Source organism: Miscanthus floridulus, chromosome 16 (genome assembly GCF_019320115.1).
Source record: "Miscanthus floridulus cultivar M001 chromosome 16, ASM1932011v1, whole genome shotgun sequence".
Taxonomy (NCBI): Eukaryota; Viridiplantae; Streptophyta; class Magnoliopsida; order Poales; family Poaceae; genus Miscanthus; species Miscanthus floridulus.
Window position 1 is genome coordinate 93,819,890 of NC_089595.1, and position 21,127 is coordinate 93,841,016.

The 21,127-nt window shown below is 48.2% G+C and overlaps 1 non-coding gene and 1 pseudogene across 1 annotated transcript; one reads left to right on the forward strand and one right to left on the reverse strand.

Moving 5' to 3' along the window:
- Positions 1-8,643: 8,643 nt before the first annotated feature.
- Positions 8,644-8,716, reverse strand: TRNAG-UCC (transfer RNA glycine (anticodon UCC)). Its single transcript has one exon. It is a non-coding gene; the product is annotated as a tRNA-Gly (tRNA).
- A 654-nt stretch (positions 8,717-9,370) lies between these two features.
- Positions 9,371-13,999, forward strand: LOC136511040 (shaggy-related protein kinase GSK1-like; annotated as a pseudogene).
- Positions 14,000-21,127: the final 7,128 nt, after the last annotated feature.

A 21,127-nucleotide genomic window follows, 5' to 3' on the forward strand; every position in this document is an offset into this window, starting at 1 on the left:
CTTCGCCTCGCCAGACCCCTTGAAGGGGAATTCCGCCTCGCCCGACTGGGGGTCCGTATCGCCCCCAACTACTACGGGTCTAAGAGTACGAACCCAGGGTCAAACTTCTGACACCAGAAAGGGAGTAGGCACGTCTTGACATAACCCGCGGCCACGATGGGCCATACCTGAGGACTCATGTCGCCAACAGTGTCGGACGTGCCGGCGCTATGCTACCTAATCCCTGTACGACTTCCGGCGGGGGTATCTGCTAACCATGTCTCCCGTCGGGACGGAATGAAGCGCCACGACCGGCTGACGACGCCATGCGTATAGCGCTAGTGAAGAACAGGGTCACGACGTAGAGCCATCCCCTGTCATCATCTACAGGACCGGTGGGACCCGCGTAAAAGGAGATGAAGGGCGCCGCGACTCCGGAGGCCTTCTTCCTCCTCGCTTTTCTCTCTCTCGTGTAACCTGCGCCTTCCCCTTCATCTATAAAAGGGGAAGCAGTACGCTCCACGAAGGAGAAGGCTCAACGAGCTCAACGAAACTCAACTCCGTTCGACCTTTTCGTCAGAGACTTGGGACCTGCTCCCTCTCTTGCCTGTTTGTAACCCCTACTACAAACTAGTGCCGGTAACACGAGCAGCAGCAGACTGGACGTACGGACATTCCGCCCGAACCAGTATAAATCCTTGTGTCCTCCGAGCACACCATCCGGACCAAACGTGCAAATCACAAATTTACTAGTCGGTTCGAACACGACAGTACTCAACAAAGTTTATCTTTTATTATTATCCATAACATCTTTTTGTAAACAGACAACAGACATACAACTTGGTTTTGCTGTTTTCCAGTGCACAATGTGTCGAACCGCTCGCTTAACTCCTCAACACCACTGTGCAAGAATGGCAACCAACTGTGCAAGTCCATCTGGTATTCTGAGTTCTGATGGCACTGACACGAAGACTTGGTTGATCTGCTTTAGCTACATGATGAAGCACCAGCAGCTTAAGGTGTCCCTTGCCATGCTGGCAGCCACAGGCACCTGGTGTTCAATTACCTGTCTATCAGTCTCTGTGGTTGTTTTCCAACAAAGAAGATTGCATCTGCATGGTATGAAATGCCCAAGGCAGCACGAATTTCAAATACCTCCTGTCCATGAGATTTCTTCCTTTTCCGTAGCATTTTGAGAAATTTAGGCTAGAGCTTCAGTCCTGTATTGTCCATTCATTTGTTATTATTTTCTCTTGCCATATCTTTATGCTTCTTGGATATTGATACGGTTATAACTAACTACTGACACTGACCTTGGAAGCCATTTTGAACTAAAGATGCAGGTATGCTGCAACTATATTTCTATTCCATCTATCTCACTGTCTTACATTCTAATTACTGCAACTAACCAGTTTATAACATCTGAAGTTTATTCATAGGCTCCTCCGTTCCAGTTTATAACATCTGAAGTTAATTTATAGACTTCCTCCGTTCCACAGAGCATAGATGCCATCTGACATCTGAGTGTCTGTCTATGATTCTGATCGCTATACTCATGGTGCTAATTGGTGAAGACAGTTGCTAATAATGACAACTCCATCATAAACTACTTGTCCCCAGCTTGAGTATTGACTAGGGATAACTTGAGTAAGAGAAGAAAAGTAGAAGATCCCAGTTTTTTGTTTTGCTGTGGAACAGAGTCTAGTTAACATCTCTTTTTTGATAGTGTAACTAGTGGCTAAACAGCTTTGGGCTACTATATCCAAGCTGCTTAAAGTAGAGGTTGGTGGTAGTTTTGATTATATTGACAGGGAATTCCTGATTCAATTGCATTTCCTCTGCAGCTTTGGAAACTTAGAAATGGACTATTACCAACATATTGTTGGTCTGGCACAAAACTAGCTAATTTTGTGTCTAGTCGACAAAACAATGAGATCTTTCCTTGAAAATAGAGAAACTCAGAGAGCTGGCAAACTCTTTGGTTATAATTTGATGCGGTGCGCTCCAAAGTGTGCGGGCTTCATTGCGCGGAATGGTGTGGTACATGGAGTTCCCAGTGAGGGCCCGTTCGTTTACGTCGATTTCTGGTCGGAACGCTTCCCGGTGATAGCTGACGGGTATAAAATACAGCTGCCTTCCGGTCGGGATCGGTTCCGGCACTCCGTTCCGCTCGAAACGAACGAGCCCTGATGGAGAAGTTGAAGGAGGTGTTTTTGGGAGGTTTTCAAGAAAAAGTTGCCGGGTATGCTCCGTTTATGCTCTTGTTTCATTTTAAGCTTGTTGGCTGCCTTGTAAGCTGCTCGACAGCCTTAAGTACGTTTGCTGCTGTAAGGGTGCTTGCTCTGTACTAGCTGTTAAGTTGTTTGAGGCTTGCTGTTCTGGTAGGGCCTGGATTACTTAATTTGGCGCTGGTTAAACGTCTGAGCCATAAACTGTTATGGTCTTTTGACATTAATTGATATCCTCTTATCTCCCCAATCTCCTTTCAGCCCAATACTCTGATGGGGAATGAATGTTTTCACATCCAAACTAGCCTTAAGCCTTAGTTCAGATGCACATGTATCCATCTCAGTTCATTTGTGTTAGAGTGGATTGGGGTGGAACTTAAACTAACTTTCATCTCAATCCGCTTCAGCACATGTGGATAAAGATAAATACATGTACATCCAAACATATCCTTAATTTTCTTTCCGTAAACCATTTGTTTGATCTCAAACCTTGAGTGCGGTTGGTATGAAAATGGCACGATCGAATAGAGGCATGGCTTATTGCCTGTCACGTGAAAATGGAAGGCAGGTCCATCGATTTCTATATAGACCGAGGCTGATCGATCAGCAGTACAGCTGCAGCCTGTGGTGCCCCAGCACTTGCTGGGACATTGCTCTAACATATCTGTGGACGAATTCATTCTGAGTGCATCTTTGTTCATTCTGAGTTCATCTTTGTTCAACAGTACAAATATCATCAGGTCATGAAGGGCATGTCCTATTCATGCTTCAGCAAATTGCAAGACCACAAAACCATCAGATCTTTAGAAGATACAGAACCGTTGCATATTCCTGTTAAGATACACCTCTCCTAACGAAACACTTCGTGGATACAGACGACCGTGAATACCTCAATCTTCCTCATTTCGCTATATATTGTTGGTCCCTCGGCTGCCCTGCACAGGGTAAGCAGTAAGCTTATCAGCACACTCATTCACTATGGCTAGAGGTAGAAGAAGATATTAAGAACAACTCACACACAACACAAGCCTGGCGCTGGCCGAAAGCTCTGCTTCTGGATGTGGCAAACTGAACTGAGTTTTTCCATTATCTTTGGATGGAATATATACAACTCTAGCTATACCTCTACCAGGGACATGGTTGTTGGTGAGTACACCAACTACCTACTCCTAAGGTACATAGTTGTTAGTGAGTACACCAACTATCTACTCCTAAGGTACAAGGCTTAGCTCAGCCATCTCTACACTACATAGCTGAAGTAAGCCATTTCTACCTACTGCCTCACTCAGTGAGTGGTCAGTCGACCCGACCAGTACCATCTCCTAAACTAGGAGAGGACAGCTGTGCCGACCAGTCAAGAGAGAGATATGAGCAGCAGATTATGTCTAATAATTTTCCCCTAATCTTGCTACTAACCTGATGCCTTGACCTCATTCATGCCAATCATCTTCCTCAGCTCCATGAACCGCATGCGTTCGAGTGACTTGGTGAGGATGTCAGCGAGCTGTCTGCCGGTCTCGACAAACTCGATGATGATCTGCCCTCCATCGATGCAGTCCCGAAGGAAGTGAAACTTGATGTCGATGTGCTTGCTCCGGTCGTGAAGGACATGGTTCTTGGCGAGGGCGGGCTGGTTGTCCATCATCAAAGCTGGCGGGTGAGCTTCCTCGTCGGTCAGCTCGCCCAGCAGTCGGCGCAGCCAGACAGCCTGGCACGCCGCCGTGGCCACTGCGACATACTCCCCCTCACACGTCGACAGCGCCACAATCTTTTGCTTCAGCGACTGCCAAGCAATGGGGGCCGCTCCAAAGAAGACGAGCACGCCGAAGGTGCTCCGTCGCCCATCAATGTCGCCCGCCATGTCCGCATCGCTGAAGACAGTGAGCTCCGGCTCACCTTCCTTTGCCTTGGGGGTGCCTCACTGAAGACCGTGAGCCACAACCCACCCTTGTCGCCACTCTTGGGGAAGATGATCGCTTGATCGAGCATCCCCTTGATGTAGCGCAAGCAACCTTTTCACTGTCGACCAGTGATCTTCGCGTGGGTCCTCCATGAAAAGGCTAACGTACCCAACCACAAACGCAATGTTCAATCGGGTATGAGTGAGGTAGTGTAGCCCACCGACGATGCTCCGGTAGCACGTCGCGTCCACCTTCGCAGCAGTGCTGTGCTTGCTCAGCTTCAACCGCTCCTCCATCGGAGTCGCGCACGACTTGTACTCCGCCATGCCGCCGCGCTCCAGCAGCTTCTCCACGTAGGCCTGCCGACCCTAGGTAGTTGCTCTGCTTTCCCTACCTCACCTCTATATCGAGGTAGTAGGAGAGCATGCCGAGATCGCTCATCTTGAAACGAGCCATCATCTCGCGCTTGAAACCGTCGATGTCCTCTACTCACGCTCCAATGATGATTAAGTCATCCACGTACACGCCGACGATGAGCTCCTCCTTCCCCTGTCGCCGCGTGTAGAGTGCGTGCTCTGTAGCGTAGTGAGTGAACCCAAGCTCGCCCAAGGTGGCGTCGAGCTTGGCGTTCCACGCCTGAGGGGCCTGCCGCAGCCCGTAGAGCGTCTTGCGTAGCTTGAGCACCTTGTGCTCAGCGCCCTTGACGGCGAAGCCCAGAGCTTGCTTGACGAAGACCGTCTCCGTGAGCTCACCATTGAGGAACGCAGACTTGACGTCGATCCTTCGCTACTGCCATGGCCAACAGCAAGTGAACGGACTCCATTCACGCCACCGGAGCAAAGACTTCCTCGAAGTCGATGATCTCACGTTGCACGAAGCCACGCGTGATGAGCCGAGCCTTGTACTTGACAATGGCGTCGCGCTCGTCTCGCTTCACCTTATAAACACACTTCAAGCCGATCGACCTGCAGCCCACCGGTGGATCTACCAGCTCCCATGTGCCATTGTCCTCGATGGCCTTTGTCTCATCCAACATCGCCCGTCGCCAATTGGTGTCGCGTTCAGCCACTGAAAACGTCGATGGCTCCTCAGCACTAACAAGGAGCAGCTCTAGATCGTCAAGCAGGTGACTCACCAGGCTTGCGGCCCCTGCATTGCCAATGATGTTGTCTAGCCTGCGGAACCACACCTCTTCGTCATCGTGGAAGGCATCCACGAACTCGCTGATGTTGCTTGGAGGGGAGGTGAACTCGATCGGTGGTCTTCGGCCTCTCTATTCTGCCGGAGTGGTCGGCATCGTTGCTGGACTGCTCAGCACCACTACCGGAGTGGTCAGATCCACTGCTGGAGCGGTCGGCACCACTCCTGGAGTGGTCGGCTCCACTACTGGAGCGCTCGGCGCTGCTGCTGAAGTGCTCGGCACCCCCTCTAGAGTGGTCGGCATTGCTGCTGGACCGCTCGGCACTACTCCTAGGGTGGTTGGCACCTCTTCTCCAGTGTCTCCACCACTGTGGATGACTAAGTGTTCGACGATGAAGGTGCTACTCAAGCTACCAGTTTCCCTCATGCCCGGACCCTCCCAGTTTTAGGCCACCATCTCATCGAACACCACATCCTGAGAGATCACCACCTTGCCTCTCTTAGGATCATAGAGCTGATATGCCTTGGTGCCCTCCTCGTAGCCTAGGAGCACCATCAACGTGCTCCTGTCTTCTAGCTTGCCGAGGTGAGGCTTGGTGTTCTTCACATGACAGACACAGCCAAATATCCTGAGGGAGGACACATTCAGCTTGCATCCATACCAAGCCTCGAACGACGTCTTGCCCTTTAGGGCCTTGGTTGGTGCGTGGTTGAGGATGAACACCCTCGTGGTCATCGCCTCTCCCCAGAACTTTGCCAGCAAGCTTTTGGCCTTCATCATGGATCGAGTCATGCCGACCACCATCTGGTTCTATCGCTCCACCATGCCATTCTAATGTGGCGAGTATGATACGGTGTGGTGTCGCACCACACCCTGATCCGTGCAGTACATAGCGAACTCCACTAAAGTGAATTCGCCGTCACAATCGGTGCACAACACGCGTAGCTTCTTGCCGCTCTCTGCCTTCGCGCGTGACTTGAACTTCTTGACCGCTTCTGCTGCCTCGGTCTTGCTAGTCAGAAGCTATAGCCACATGAACTGGCTACAGTCATCCACCAGCAGGATGAAGTACTTGCTTCTATCGTGCATCGCCAGCGTGATCGGCCCACAGAGGTCACCATGGACTAGCTCGAGGGCCTCTGCCGCATGGTACTTCATCGTCTTCGAGAATGGCAGCCTTCTTTGCTTCTCAACCTAGCAGCTGTCACATAGCTCACTAGCGTGCTTGATATGAGGCAGCCCAGTCACCATCTTCTCCAGCCGACCAAGAGCGTCGAAGCTGAGATGGCCATACCGGGCATGCCATAGCCATGGCTCCTCCGTGTGCTATGTAGCCAAGCAGATGGGTTGTTCCACCTTTAAGTCGAGCAGGTACAACCGGTTTTGGGACCTCTTCAGCTTGGCAAGAAGGCATTGCTCTCGGTCCCTAATCCTGAGAACACCATCCTTGATCAGTACCGTCGTTGTCGCTCTCATCCAGCTGGCCAATGCTAATGATGCTTGAACACAGCTGCAGGATGTAATATACATCCGTTAGCATGCGGTGCTCGTCGTTCTAGCACCTGAAGATGATGGTGCCATGCCCTCGGATCGCCACCCTTGATCCATCACCGAACTTCACCATGCTGGTCATGTTGCCGTCAAGCTCGGAGAAGGCTGCCTTGGAGCCCAGTCATGTGGTTGCTGGCACCAGAGTCCAAGGTACCACCGTTGCTCTTGCTCACCGCCCACAAGTCCTAAGGTGGACTTGGGTGCGCAGTTCGTCGAGGTTGACAGCCTTCAGAGCCTTGCTATTCCCTTGCATGGCCATCACCTCTCCCTTCTCCTTGGCCTCAACAGTCGTGCAGTGCACAGAACATCCCCATCAGGAGAGTAGCCTCATCATCCTCATCAATCTACACTAAATGAGCCTCAACCTTCTTCTCCTGCTTATGATTTGGGCACTCCTTTGCTCAATGGCCTGTCTTCCCACAACGCTGGTAGATGTTAGGGTTGACCTTCTTCTTCTTCTTCTTCTTCTTCTTCTTCTTCTTCTTCTTCTTCTTCTTCTTCTTCTTCTTCTTCTTCTTCTTCTTCTCCGAAGAAGCCTTGCCGCGGCGTTTGCCATCGCCACCGCGGCTGGAGGAGGCTTCTCCGGACTTCTTCTCCTTCATCCGGGTAGCCCACTCCTCCTCTATCAGCAGCAACTTGCCGCTATCTATCATTGTTGTGGCCTGCTCCATGTGCTCATTCACTGCCCGTAGACGGCCTGTTACATCCTCAATGGTGAGGGTGGACAAGTCCAGCATCGTGTCTATGGAAAGAGCGATCTGGATGTACTTCACCGGCACGGAGTGGAGGTACTTGGAGACCGCCTCTTCTTCGTCGACGGTGACATTGTAGCTCCTCAGCTTACTGTTGAGCGACTGTAGGCGGTGGGAGAAGTCCTCCACCGACTCACCATCCTTGAACTTGAGGTTGGTATACTCCTGCTTCAGCAGCTAGGCCATCACCTTCTTTGCATGGTTGGAGCCGACACGCATCGCTACAATGGCCTCCCACGCCTCCTTAGCAGAGTTCTTCATCCCCAATGGCTCCCTGTACTCCACTGGCATAGCAGCGAGGATAGCCTCCAACGCTGACATGTCAGTCTTCTTCGTTGTCGTTACCCTTGTCAATGGCATTCCAGAGCCGTCGGGCTCTGAGCTTGACCTTCATGGTCACCGCCCACTCGCCATAGTTGGTGCGAGTCAGCATCGGCCAACCGGTGCCGCTGACCTCACGCACCGTGCGCACGATGACCTCCTGTCGTGGCTAGGCAGCCACAGCAGCGCCGCTGCTGTTGTCCATCTCTGAACCGTCCATCATCACTAGCGGTTAGTCCAGCAACGGCGTTTGTATGGTTCTGATGCCACTTGTTGGTCCCTCGGTTGCCTTGCACAAGTAAACAGTAAGCTTACCAGCACACTCACTATGGCTAGAGGTAGAAGAAAATATTGAGAACAACTCACACACACAGCACAAGTCTAGCGCTGGCCGAAAGCTTTGCTTCTAGATATGGCAAATTGAACTGAGTTTTTTCATTATCTTTGGATGAAATATATACAACTCTAGATGTACCTCTACCAAGTACTTGGTTGTTGGTGAGTATACTAACTACCTACTCCTAAGGTATATAGTTATTGGTGAGTACACCAACTATCTACTCCTAAGATACAAATCTTAGCTCAACCATCTCTACGCTACATAACTAAAGTAAGTCATTTCTACCTACTGCCTCACTCACTGCTATGTCCATCTCCTAAACCAGGAGAGGATAGCTGTGTGAAATAGAAACAGGTCGGGCCAATGTTTTCCTGGAGAAGCTTTACGAGTGAGCTAACAAAATAACGGATCACAAAAAGACGTTGAAAAATGCGTTTGCCGGGAGTCGAACCCTGGGTCTATTGCTTGGAAGGCAATTATCCTAACCGTTGGACTACAAATGCTTGGTGTTACAAGCGCTTAGTTTTCTTAATTTCTCAGTGTTACGGTAGAAGTAGTAACGTCTTGGCTTTAGGATCACTTCTTTACACAGATGCGAGAACCAAAAGCAGACATGGTAGAATTGTGAAAAGCACGCAGCTTTTGAGAATATATGGAGCCTTTCACTGTTGGAAAAAGAAACCTACCGTCTCCTAAAAGAAATTCCCCCTCTGATGCTGCTTTCATGTAGTACTTGGGCTTCAGCAGCAGGAGTAGCTTTACGTCCTGCCCTCGAATGGAAACTGTTGATACCATCCTTCCAGGCCTAGGCCTCCCCTCTGCTGCCATCGGTACCATACCCCTCTCAAATCTAATATATCAAAGCAGGTTACTTTGGCGTCCACAGTCGCCCCGAATTCTCCTAGCCATCCGATTCTGCGATCGACTGCTCCGTGTTCGCTCCACCGCCCGCTACAGTGCATCGCCCCCACCACGAAACCATCGCCGTCTCTCCCCGACCCTCGACGCCCTCCTCTCTCTCTCTCTCTCTCTCGATCCATGCCACCATGGCGACGGTACACGGAGCGCACGGGCGGGCCGGCGCAGCTGCGGCCGCCCTCCCCCTCTCTCTCTCTCCTCTCTGCTCGCTCCCTCTCTCTCCCGATGCGCCCAGGGCGATGGCAGCCAGGGCACGCAAGCGAGCCAACGCGGCGGCCAGCCGCCAGCCCTTCCGTGGAAGGCCTGGCCACTGGCCTCTGCTGCCCGGCCGCTGCGCAGGTTAAGGTTCGCTCTCTCCCTTGCTCGCCCTCTGCTTCCCTCACTGATGCTAGGGACGGACGTCGATGTAGGCTTGTTGGCTCGGTCTTCCTTGCTAGCGGAGGCCCACACCGGCGGATGTGGCGGATCCGGTGCCTCCATGGCTAGATCCGTCTGTCCTCCCGTCGGATCTATATAGGCAAGAACCTTTCGGAGGCCATGGCCGTTGGTGGCATGGTGGAGGACCGTGGGCCAATGACGGCACTGGCCACTGCCTCCTGCGCGTCTTGTTCCGGTGCTCCGCTTCCCTCTGCTCTGTTGTGGCGCTGCGCTGCAGCCAGCGCCGCCCGAATGCTGCGAGCGGTCCATGGCGGTGGCGCCCATCCTCCTTCCTCCTCTGCCCTTCCTCCCCTTACTCTCCCTCTCTCCCCTTCCCTCCCGAGGCAGCGGTGAGCGCGAGGCTATGGCGCCCCCTGCGGGCGGCACGCCGGCGTGGGTGGGGCTCGGTGGCCTCCTTCCTCTCCCCCATTCCTCCGCACTGGGCTCCTCAATGCCTCCTCTAGTCGGGGAGCGTGCGCTCCCTCCCCTTCTCCCTCCCCTTCCCTAAACTCCCTCTCCTCACTATGGGGATCAGTGCCCCCCACCCTCTTGGCTGCAGCGAGCAAGGTCGTCCAGTGTCCATCGTCTCCTGTTGTTCTCCTATGCAGAACTGATATCCTTACATGTACATTGATGATTGATTGTTTCATTCATGTCATCTACTGAGGCTTGGGGATTGTGCAATGATGATTCTTTAAAGACTGAGACAATGGAATTGTGCAGTGATGATTATATAATTATTTCATTCTTCCATGAATCTTGCTATTTTCGGTGCCTTTGTGGTGACTGTGTCGTTATATTACTTGCACATTTTATCCATTTGGTAGTCAGTATACATCTATTGTCAATGATGTCTTTGCTTCATACGATTTATCGGCTGTTCGATTACTGAGCACACACCCCATTGCCAATGATGTATAGCTGTTGGGCTTACTAGAAAGGCAATTTATTACTTGGTGAACTACAATATCAGCATCATTTTTTTCTTTAAATTCCTAGGCCATACCTATGCATTAAATTTGGTCTGTGATTCATATTCTATGGCTCTCACAGTAATTGGTACCATTACTTCCCTCTCTGCCATTTTTTGGGCGGGTTGTAAACTGTTTTGCTCCATTCCATGATTGGTTGAGTATGCAGTTTAGGAACTACACACAGAAATAGTTTGGTATTCCCTAGGTCCCTTCAAAGAATATCTTACATGTGCTCTTCTATGCGTTTTTAGCCTTTACGCTCATTTCTCATGGCATTATTGAACAGGCACTAGCCATTGCTGGCAGTCGGTGATCGGCGATTGCCGATTAGCGTCGACAGCAAAAGTGCACAAGCAACAAGGTATGCAAAACTAATTTAGATTCTAGACGTTTAGGTCATCGAATTATTAGTGCTAGATTATTTTATTGCAACTGTTACATTTCGTTATGTAGCATCAGATTATTTGAATGGTAAACTGAAAACATTATATACTATTTTAGTTCTACATTAGAGCCGATGCGCGCAAGGGCGCGCGTGATATACGATGACAGTTGCTCATGGTTTTTTGATATACGATATGGCTCACCGTTTTTTGTAAATTCGATATACTGATTATAGTCGCTCTTAATGTTAAAAAAAAGGTCTGTGGCGTTTTCATATCGTCTTGCCAAAAACGTGTCTGCTTAAATCTGTTAGGTATTTTTTTCGTTCGGTTTTACGGTAACCGCTGAACAAATTTCTTATTGCATCTTGATTAGTCTTCCTAGGTCAATTCTCATACATATCAGGTTAAGATTTGCGATTTTGCGACTGCTAGCAGATTGGTGCACTTCTCTCTTTTAGTTTATTCCTGCTGAATATGTTCATGGGTTTAATAAAGTGATATATCCATTTCAATTCCATGGCGAGCCTAACATATCGTACATTTGCTCAGCGGCATTATAGGGCGCCTGAACTAATATTTGGAGCTACGGAGTATTACTGCCGCGATTGATATCTGCTCTGTTGGTTGTGTATTGGCTGACCTTCTAATTGGTCAGGTATACCATCTGAATCCTAGCTTCACCTTTCTTCCAGGCTTCGAACTAATTATTATGCCAACCATTTCTGAGAGGAAAATAATTTTGTTTTACCGTTGTAAAATATTTGTCTTTTTTAAGTCAAAGATTACTATATAAACTACAAAATTGCATTTTTTGGATTTCCATGGACATTAGGATTTGATCAGCTCACTATTAATTGAGATACTTTTAATCTGTTGACAATTTTGTTGATGTCCACAGGGAGCCCTCCAATTGCAGCCTTTGTTTCCCTGTGGAAGCGGTCTTAGTCAGCTGGTGCAAATAATAAAGGTTTGCATCTGCTAACGAATTATGTCATCAAATCACCGCTGATACTTTGTACAATAAATATTTCTCCTTTTCTCTTTAATCCAAGAATTTGGGTACTCCAACAAGAAAAGAGATCAGGTTCATCAATCCAAGATATCCTGACTTCAGGATCCCTCAGATAGCAGCCCTTCCATGGCACAATGTTAGGTATCTCTAATCTCTATGGTATTTCTCATTTCAGCTGTATTCAGTTGACCAGCTCACCTGCGTTTGTTCTTCCGTCTAGCTTTTTGGTAAGTGCATGCCACCTGAGGCTATTGAGCCTGTATCAAGGCTACTTCAGTACTCACCAAATGTGCGTTGCACCGTTGTAAGAACTAATTTGATATTATAACTGACCAATTAGCGAATCCAAATTAGGCCACATGTGTCGCTATTGATACTAAGCTTTATATTTTCCCTCGATTGAACCAGTTATATGCCAGTTGTAATATAAAACAGTAGTATCTCCTCATGTTCGCTTTGTTATGGACATGAGTCGGTGGCCTTTCTATGTTCGGAGAATGTGCGAGAGCTTTGAAACTCAGTACTCTCTCATCAAAGATATTTGATTATATTTTCAGGTTGATGCTTCTGTCCATCCATCCTTTGATGAGATGCGGGATCCCAAGGTCTGCTTGCCAACTGGACGGCCATTGCCACCGTTGTACAATGTATAAAGTACTACCTATGCCATCAGGTTAGAACATCGCTAGACTTAAGTAGTCCCATTATAGTAAAATACATACCTATTCTGCTTGTAATACACTGTCAAATATTTCTCATGCAAGTGCTCTAACCGTACATAAAAAATCGAATGTTCCAGCTTCCCTGTATACCATATATGACGGATACATTTCCGCCCAACTTGCAACGGGCCTAATGGCGCCCGTAATGTACTGGTCTCAATCATTCGAGTTCGAGGGGGGGCCCTGCGCTTCACGGAGATGCCCCGACGCCGGCAACGGCAAGCACCCCGGGCCACCATCGCACGCAGGGCCCGCGCTCGATTCCAATTCCGTAGTCCACTAGCATAGCTATCATCACCTGAGCCTGCTGAAACCAGCCTGAGCCTGAGCGTGACATGACATGCTGGCACGCAGGCTTCCATCGCGGGCTTCTGCTGCCTGAGTGAAACCGTGGGTGCATGCAGAAACAGGAAACCTCTTCTCAGAACAGTAACAGTAGTTGTAAAGCAGATGGACCCCTCGTTCCGATTTTATTTTGCTGTGTTGCTGTCCCAGCCACCTGGCTGATACCCGGATTCGATTGGAAGCCGTCATCCGTGGCAGATCGCACACCAAGTGCCGTCCGGCTGTAGAATGTTTGACGATGTTTTCGGACTAAAACAGTGGGCGAAACTCTCTTGCTCTTAGCAGATTATTGAGGAGAACGAATGATAGATATGTGCATGGAGTGGACAGTTTCGCCAGTTGTTTGAGACCCTAGCTAGCTTGTTGTCAAGTTGCTTGAGCGATGTGATACCCTGTCTGATTTTGCAATCTAGATTGGGGATTAATAGCGCTAGTATTTTTTTTAAAAAAAAATTGGGCCGATGTGACATTATGGAAGCTCATCACGCGCGCCCAGGCCATGCCGTTCGGCAGTTTCTGGATGCTTGAAAAAAAAGAGAGGCAGTGGCGATTACCGCTGGTAATGTCGCTGTAGATCGAGCTGCATACTACGGAGTAGGAGTATGCATTATACTCGTGTGAATTAATAGCAGCCTCTGTCTTTCCAAACCTAGCTCGATGACCAGCTTGGCCCTGTCGTCATCTGTGGATCCTTGATCATCAAAAGTGTTCTCGTGAATCACACGGGCAGCCGTCAGTACTCTGATGTTCGTTCACGTCACGTCGATCCGTGATTGGACGGGCCGGATCACTAGCAGTACTGAACTGTGGCCCATGTCAGTGGGTATGCAGACACTCCCACACGGCCACACCGACGCGTACAACGTACTCCGTACGTACAACTGCACGTTTCACTGCTCGGCACGCATGCGGTACGGTGCAGGTGCAGCACGCCAGTGCAGTCAGATCACCTGAGATTGAGAAACTGGTGCCCGTGCCGACGGCGTACCCAGTGCTTTTCCGGCCGGCCTGAGTTCGGCTGTTCCGAGTCGCGGGAGCGCCTCGATCGCCGGATGTCCGGATTGTCCTTCTGTGCGTATTAGTACTATGCTGCACCGCATGCTACTTGAGAAGACGGGGGTAATTGTGTGGCTGTCGTACTAATCACTCCCAAATTAAAAAAAACGTAGATATCGTTTTTTAGTAGTTGGCCAATTTTAAAAATAATATCATCATTTATATCTTTAATTTCTTATTATAATATATATTATATGATTAATAATATTTATTATGTTCGATAATATGGTAATTTTTCAATATACATTTGAGCAAACCGAATTCTCAAGAGATAAGATTTACAATTTATTTTTTCCAAAGGGCCCAAGGGAGTAGCACTGATATATAAGATTTACAGAGGAGTGACAACCCTATATCATGTCTTGTTAATACGGGTATATATGTAATAAGTCCATTTGTCATTAGAGACATGTCTCGTCGACACGTGTCTGTAGTAAGATATCATCGAGACGTGTTTCGGTTTCTAGACACATTGCGATTCCATGTGCACTGATATCGGTGTCGTCTTTTTTTAAAAAATAAAAAGTTTTGACATAGTGTGTTGTGGGGGCATTATGATCTGAATGGATGGTTGAACGGCTCGATCCATGCGTGCAACTTCATGAAAGCTCCAAAGAGTGTGTTCAATTGCACTCATTAATAATAGGACGGAGTATTACCGTCAAATGTACGATTGTTACTCTTCATAATCCCAGGTGGCTCTTTTGCTCCAGTTTGATCATTGCAGAATGAAGCTAGTTAGAGTAATTTGTTGTGGCTATTACCAGAGGGCCGGTGTCTCCGGATCGATCAAGGTGTGTTAACGACTTGTGTTCATCACTCAACCTAAAAATCCACAGCCTGTTCGGTTGGCTGGTTCGTATCATTGCTGGTTCGTGAAGAAGTACTGCTAGCTGGTTTGTGTGAGAGAAAAATATTGTTCCGGCTGGAAATTTACGATCGTTTACGACAAGCCACAGCCAAACGAACAGACTGCCAGGTGTTCTGATAGGCCATAGGACTACAATAGCTTCCACAACCTAGCCGAACAATAGAGTAGTGAAAGTATGAGCAGTCTATATATACTCCTTCCGTACTAGTATATAAGGCGTATCCACTTCTAGTTAAAAACCAAGAGATATTTAATTCTCTCTTTCAACACTAGTACTACTGCATCGATGTACGTGTGTCTAGAGAGAGCACGTTTTGTTTGGGACGTGAAGAAAAAGTGGCTACGTCTTATATATTAGAACGGATGGAGTTGTACTATACCGTAGCTAGCTAGATTCTTTGTTCTTTGCTTTGGAATGATGATGTTTCGAAGAGGCCCCTGGCCAAAAGCCATCATGAATCATGATCCATCACAATTAATGCCAGCGCTCCAACGGCATCACTGGTGGTGAATCATGTTCCATATGAGGCCTCATGAGCTTGACTCAAAGTTCCCATTCGGCTAAAAAGAGCTCCAGCGAGATCAAAGAAAAGGGGTTCCAATCTTTCTTTTTTCGTTAACCTCCTCATCAGTCCTTTCTGAGGTGACGTATTTATAAGAGGAATTAGCAAGTACTACTACTATATATATGCAACCATGTCCTTTAAATTCTGAAGGGAAATTAATGGTAGGAGTACGTACGTACATACCGGTACGTCGGTGTCGTTGATGGGACTAGTAGACGGATAATATCTCGATCGATCGTCCGATCAAATCGACGATTAATAAAATGATTCATTACAGTATTCATACAGCATGCAACTGCAAGAGATGGTTGGATCCCTCGACAGCGTTGAATGTGTGCTGTCGCAATGCGATTCACTACTGGATTCAGGCGCTTTGTCGGGTGCCGAATGCACCGGCAAAGGCTACTTTGCACTCGGCAAAGCCTTTGCCGGGTGCAGCACTCGGCAAAGAGCCTCCGGCAAAAAGTTAGTCGGCAAATATTTCTTTGCCGGGTGCTTTTTATCGGGCACTCCGGCAAAGACTTTGCCGAGTGCAAACCCGACACCTGGCAAAGAAAAGTGGTCGTTACGGCGCCAGCTCCGTCATCCCTTGCTTTGCCGGGTGCCATCTCAGAGGCACCCGGCAAAGATTTTTTTAATTTTTTTTTTCAAATTTTCTTTGCTGGGTGCCGTGCCGGAGAGGCACCCGGCAAAGATTTTTTTATTTTTTTTTATAATTTCTTTGCCGGGTGTCGCACTGAGGGGGCACCCGGCAAAGAGTTTTTTATTTTTTTTTCGTAATTTCTTTGCTGGGTGCCAGGTCATGGGGCACCCGGCAAAGAATTTTTTTTTTTGAAAAAACTTTGCCGGGTGCCCTAGACCTGGCACTCGACAAAGCTGGGAATTCCTTTCAGAATTCCCAGCTTTGCCGAGTGCCAGGGCTAGGGCACCCGACAAAGCCTCAAAAATTAATTTTTTTTATTTTGTTTTTTGATTCTATAATCACAAACACAGCATATAAAAGATATATATCACATCTGAAGCATCACAAAGACAATATAGCACATATATATCACATCCATCTCATCACAAACTCAATCCCACACATATATATCACATCGCGAATATAATACCTCACATACACGCCATCACAAACATAATAGGTCCAATTACCATCGAAACAAGTCGATAGTGGATCACAGTGCATCACATGTCCATCAAGCGGTGAAAAAGAGATACAAACTAAAGGTGGGGAGGAAACTGAGTGCCTGGTGAAGGAAACTCGGCACCGCCTGCTTGCGCCTGAGATGGGTCATTCGAACCCGCCGATGGAGGCTGCATAAAGGACAAGAGATTCAGGCGCTTAGAGTGGGTCATCTAATGAAAGCACTAGTCGAAGCAATATGGATTCATACTCACTAGACTAGCTACAACTGGCGGCGGCGCTGGAGCGAACATCGGCACAGGTACACCGTTCACTTGCCCAAAGTTCTGCAGGAACATCGTAATCTCCGCCAGCTGCTTGGCCTGTCTCTCCCGCTCGGCTTGTCTTTCCCGCTCGACCACCTCGGTCCTCGCCGCCAGGTCCCGCAGCTCCTGAGCCATCCTCTCGTTATCGGCCTGCAACATTTTCAATCGAATGTTTTAGTAATGTAAAGGTAACTAAGTTATGTAAAGATCAATGTACGAAGAGTTAAACTGGACAAACCTGGAGTGCGTCGACCCGCTACTGTGAAGGGGACGGCCGTTGGCGTATGGCCGGGCCTCCGCTCGGGGTACTTGCTCGGATCTGGGAGAGGGAGGGAACAGAGCCGGACTCGAGGGTGCCATCGCCAAGCCAGTACCGCCCATGCTTCTTGCCCTGTCCGATCCTCATGACAGTCGTGCCATCAATGTCGTCGGTGCTCAGATCCCAGTCTGGCCCCTGGACCGACCTTGCGTCCGACGCGTAGGAGCTGATGCGAGTGTGGGTGCTCGGGTTGCTGTACGACTCGGGTGGGTCATCCGGGCTGAAGGTGACAGCGGAAGTAGCCTTTCCCTTGCGGGCCAATCCATACGCCATGAACGTGGACAAAGGCTGGCCACCATGCGACGCCGACTGCGAGAAAGACAACAAGATGATTAGAAGAAACATGCAGAATGGAGCGTCAGAATACTAAAAATGAATTCACGTACCCAAGCTTTCTTGTACGCGCCGAGGCTGCGGCTGCCTTGGTGGTGTGTGGGGCCTATCGCCTGCAAAGCCCGCTCCCGGTGGGCTTCGTGTTCCTGGATATAACCCTCTGTGAACCACCTGTCCACGATCATCTCCCAGCAGTCGGCAAAGGACTCGCACCACCATGGAATCATCTATATGTCATAAAGAATTTGAGATGTAAGACGACCAAATGAAAGCTACTTAATCTCAAAACGAATCAGTATTATTCTTCTTCATTTACCTCAATGTACTGTTCCCGAGTCAGAGGCATCTGTCTTGCCTGTGTCTTGCTGACTTTCTGACCAAGTCGCGTGGCGTAGTACTTGATGATGCAAGTGAGGTGCTCCTCGTAGTGCATGTCGCTGATGCGTTTCCTGGCACTTTTCACCAAGTTCTTCTCCGCCCTCTCCTCCTGTCCCTCTTCACACCTGAAAAAAGTCTGCAGACAGACACAATGTATCAATTCATTATGTCAAAAAGTGTCAAATGAATGTGATGTATTGATCAAAGTTGTGCGAACGAGACTTACCCAGAACTCTCTCCTGACCCGCTCCTGCTTGTCTTCATAATCTGCGTCGGGGGCAGATTTGTAGTGGTCCCATGATTTGGTCGGCCCCACAGTCCCCTTGTGCGTGACAATGCCGGGGTAATAGTGCCTACACACAAGCCCCAAGATGTGGTTGGGGTTGCGTGAGTCACCAGGCGACACAACCTCCCAGTGCCTGCACAAGTCATTAACAAACATTATTAGTTTCTCTGACAATTTTCAACAGGTTATATGAAGTAGCTGTGATTAAATCTAAAGTTAGTTACCTATCCCCCTGGGGGCGGATCACTGGGCGTAGGGGAGGAAGCGGAGGCCCAGGGAGTTTTGAGGGACCTCGCAAGTAGGGGCTAGCCGCAGCAGAGGCAGTGGAACTACTTCCGGCCTCGCCGCCCTCCTGTGCCTCTCCCTCGCTGTCCGTCGCCCAAACCTCGTCCGTTGCCAGAACCTGCTCGTCCTCCGAGGAGTCCGTGGTACGGCGCTCCTCTAGCACGTCATGCGGCCTGACTAGAGGAGGCCGGCCCCTCCTGCTGCCGCTCCCGCTGTCGCTGCTCCTGGCCCTCTGCCTCCTCCCGTCCGATGTGTTCTCTCCGGCATCTGCGTCCTGACGTGCCCTCTGGTACCTCAAGTTCACGTTCCTTGGCCCACTGCCGCCCGCCATCTTTGTTCAATCACCTACAATTAAAAAGAAACAAACAAGACATCATTACATGTATTAGAAATAGATGCTAAGTAAATAAACAAAACACGATTACAAAATAACATAGTATTACATGTATTAGAAGTAATCATCATTATTGGGATTATCTGGATCATATGTCTCGTCATCACTATCAAAATTGTCCAAATAAACAAGACTGTCCGAAGGTTCAATGTTGCCTTCATCGTCATCATCTAAATGTAATCGCTCAAGCATTTCTATGTCCTTGGCATTTTGCACCTCATCTCCTTCTTTCTCGTCATCAACCCTTTCATTGTCTACTTCCATTCCAATCGCCTCGGTTAAGTCTATCACCAACCTCCCTTGTAGCCCATCTTCTTGATAGAACTCTCCATCATATGTGTTTGGGTTGAAGTTGTAATCTTCATCGTTTGGGACAGCTAGTCTACCATGTGGCGATACCTGGTGCACAATAGACCAACCCCGCGAGTACATCGTCATGTTACGACAACATGATGCACGACATTTCATGCCACTTTCTGCATACGGCCTCGACATAGCCTAAATATCATGAATACTATTTTTTGAATGACCAAATTCCATTATTTCATGTACCTGCAGTTCAAATTTGGAATAGTCGGAAATATTCAATGAAACGGAAAAAATTAAGGAAATATAGTTAAAAACTCATAATTGTCCCAAATTTTGAAATAGGGATATATTTACTGTAGCAAGTCCCCACAAAAAAAAATGGGGTCAAAAAAACAAAAAAAAATAATAATTTGCCGGGTGCCACCGCGGGCACCCAGCAAAGAAATTTAAAAAAAAATAAAAAAAATTCTTTGCCGGGTGCCGTCGTCACATGGCACCCGGCAAAGGCCCATGACTAAAAAGGCCGGCCCATGCAAAGAAGCCTTTGCCGGGTGCCAGGTCATGGGGCACCCGACAAAGAAATTTAAAAAAAATAAAAAAATTCTTTGCCGGGTGCCTAACGGCGTGGCACCCGGCAAAGGATGACGGCAGCTGACCGCCGTCAAGCCGGCCACCTTTGCCGGCGGCCATATTTTGCCGAGTGGCCGGCACCCGACAAAGACTAATTTTTGCCGACGGCTGGAATTTGCCGAGTGCCGGCACCCGGCAAAGGCTGCTTTGCCGGAGGCCTTTATTTGCCGGGTGCCTCCAGGCCTGGCACCCGGCAAAAAATTTCTTTACCGGGTGCCCGATAAAAAGCACCCGGCAAATTTTTTTTTTGCTCCCGGCAAATCAGCCGTTTCCTGTTGTGATTGACCAGGTTTATGTGTTGTTATCGGATTGGCTAGCTGCGGCCGTACCCAGGCCGGGTCCTCTCAGCACTAAAACGTGGTGATGTCTCTCGCCAACATTTCATGTCGAGCTAGGAGGACAGGATCGAATTTACTGTGTCGTCGTACGTAATAATGTAAGTACTCCCCCCTAAATACCTATCGCTTTTTGGTTTTAGTACCGTAAGTTTAACTAAATTTATAGAAAATACGTGCAACATTTATATCTCCAAAATAAATTTGTTATGAAAATAGATTCAAAGATCTATCTAATAATATTAATTTTGTAACATAAATGTTAATATATTTTTATATATACTATACGTATTTAGTCAAAGTTGTTTATGGAGAAGCGAAAACAACAGTTATTTAGTGCTGAGATCTTGCTCGCTAAAATCTCTGTGTGAAACAGAATCCAAAATCGCTGACAAGCCCGGACCGTCACTGCTTGTGGCTTTGAACCTGGGGATGGACACAAGTTGAGAAAAGAGATGCGATTACAACCAAGGAGTGGCGGGATGGGATGTGAATAGCCCAGTATTCAATCACACCGTAATGGAATACAGTCAAACTTAAAATAAACGCATTTACGTTACAATGCGTAAACTAAACGCTATCAAAGTTGTACCGCCTATATCTTTCATTTAAAGCGGTGAGACAACTTTCCAAGAGCCTCGTTTGGTCAGAGCTCACCAAGGAACATCTCTCTCTGTTTTTTTAAAAGTTTCGGTTGCCCGGCTTTGATTTATAATAAGAAGAATGTACATCTCAATTGCATCTGTTCTCCATATTAGCTAGAGTTCTTTCTGAGACAGGATGAAGAACCCAAAAATATACCATTGATGGTTTTTTTAGAAAGGCTACCATTGATGGTAGTTTCTATAGTATTCAAAATCAAAGTGTGGTTAAAAAAGAAATATTTAGAACAAAAGCAGAAACTCTGACTAATCAATTAAGAGTTTAAG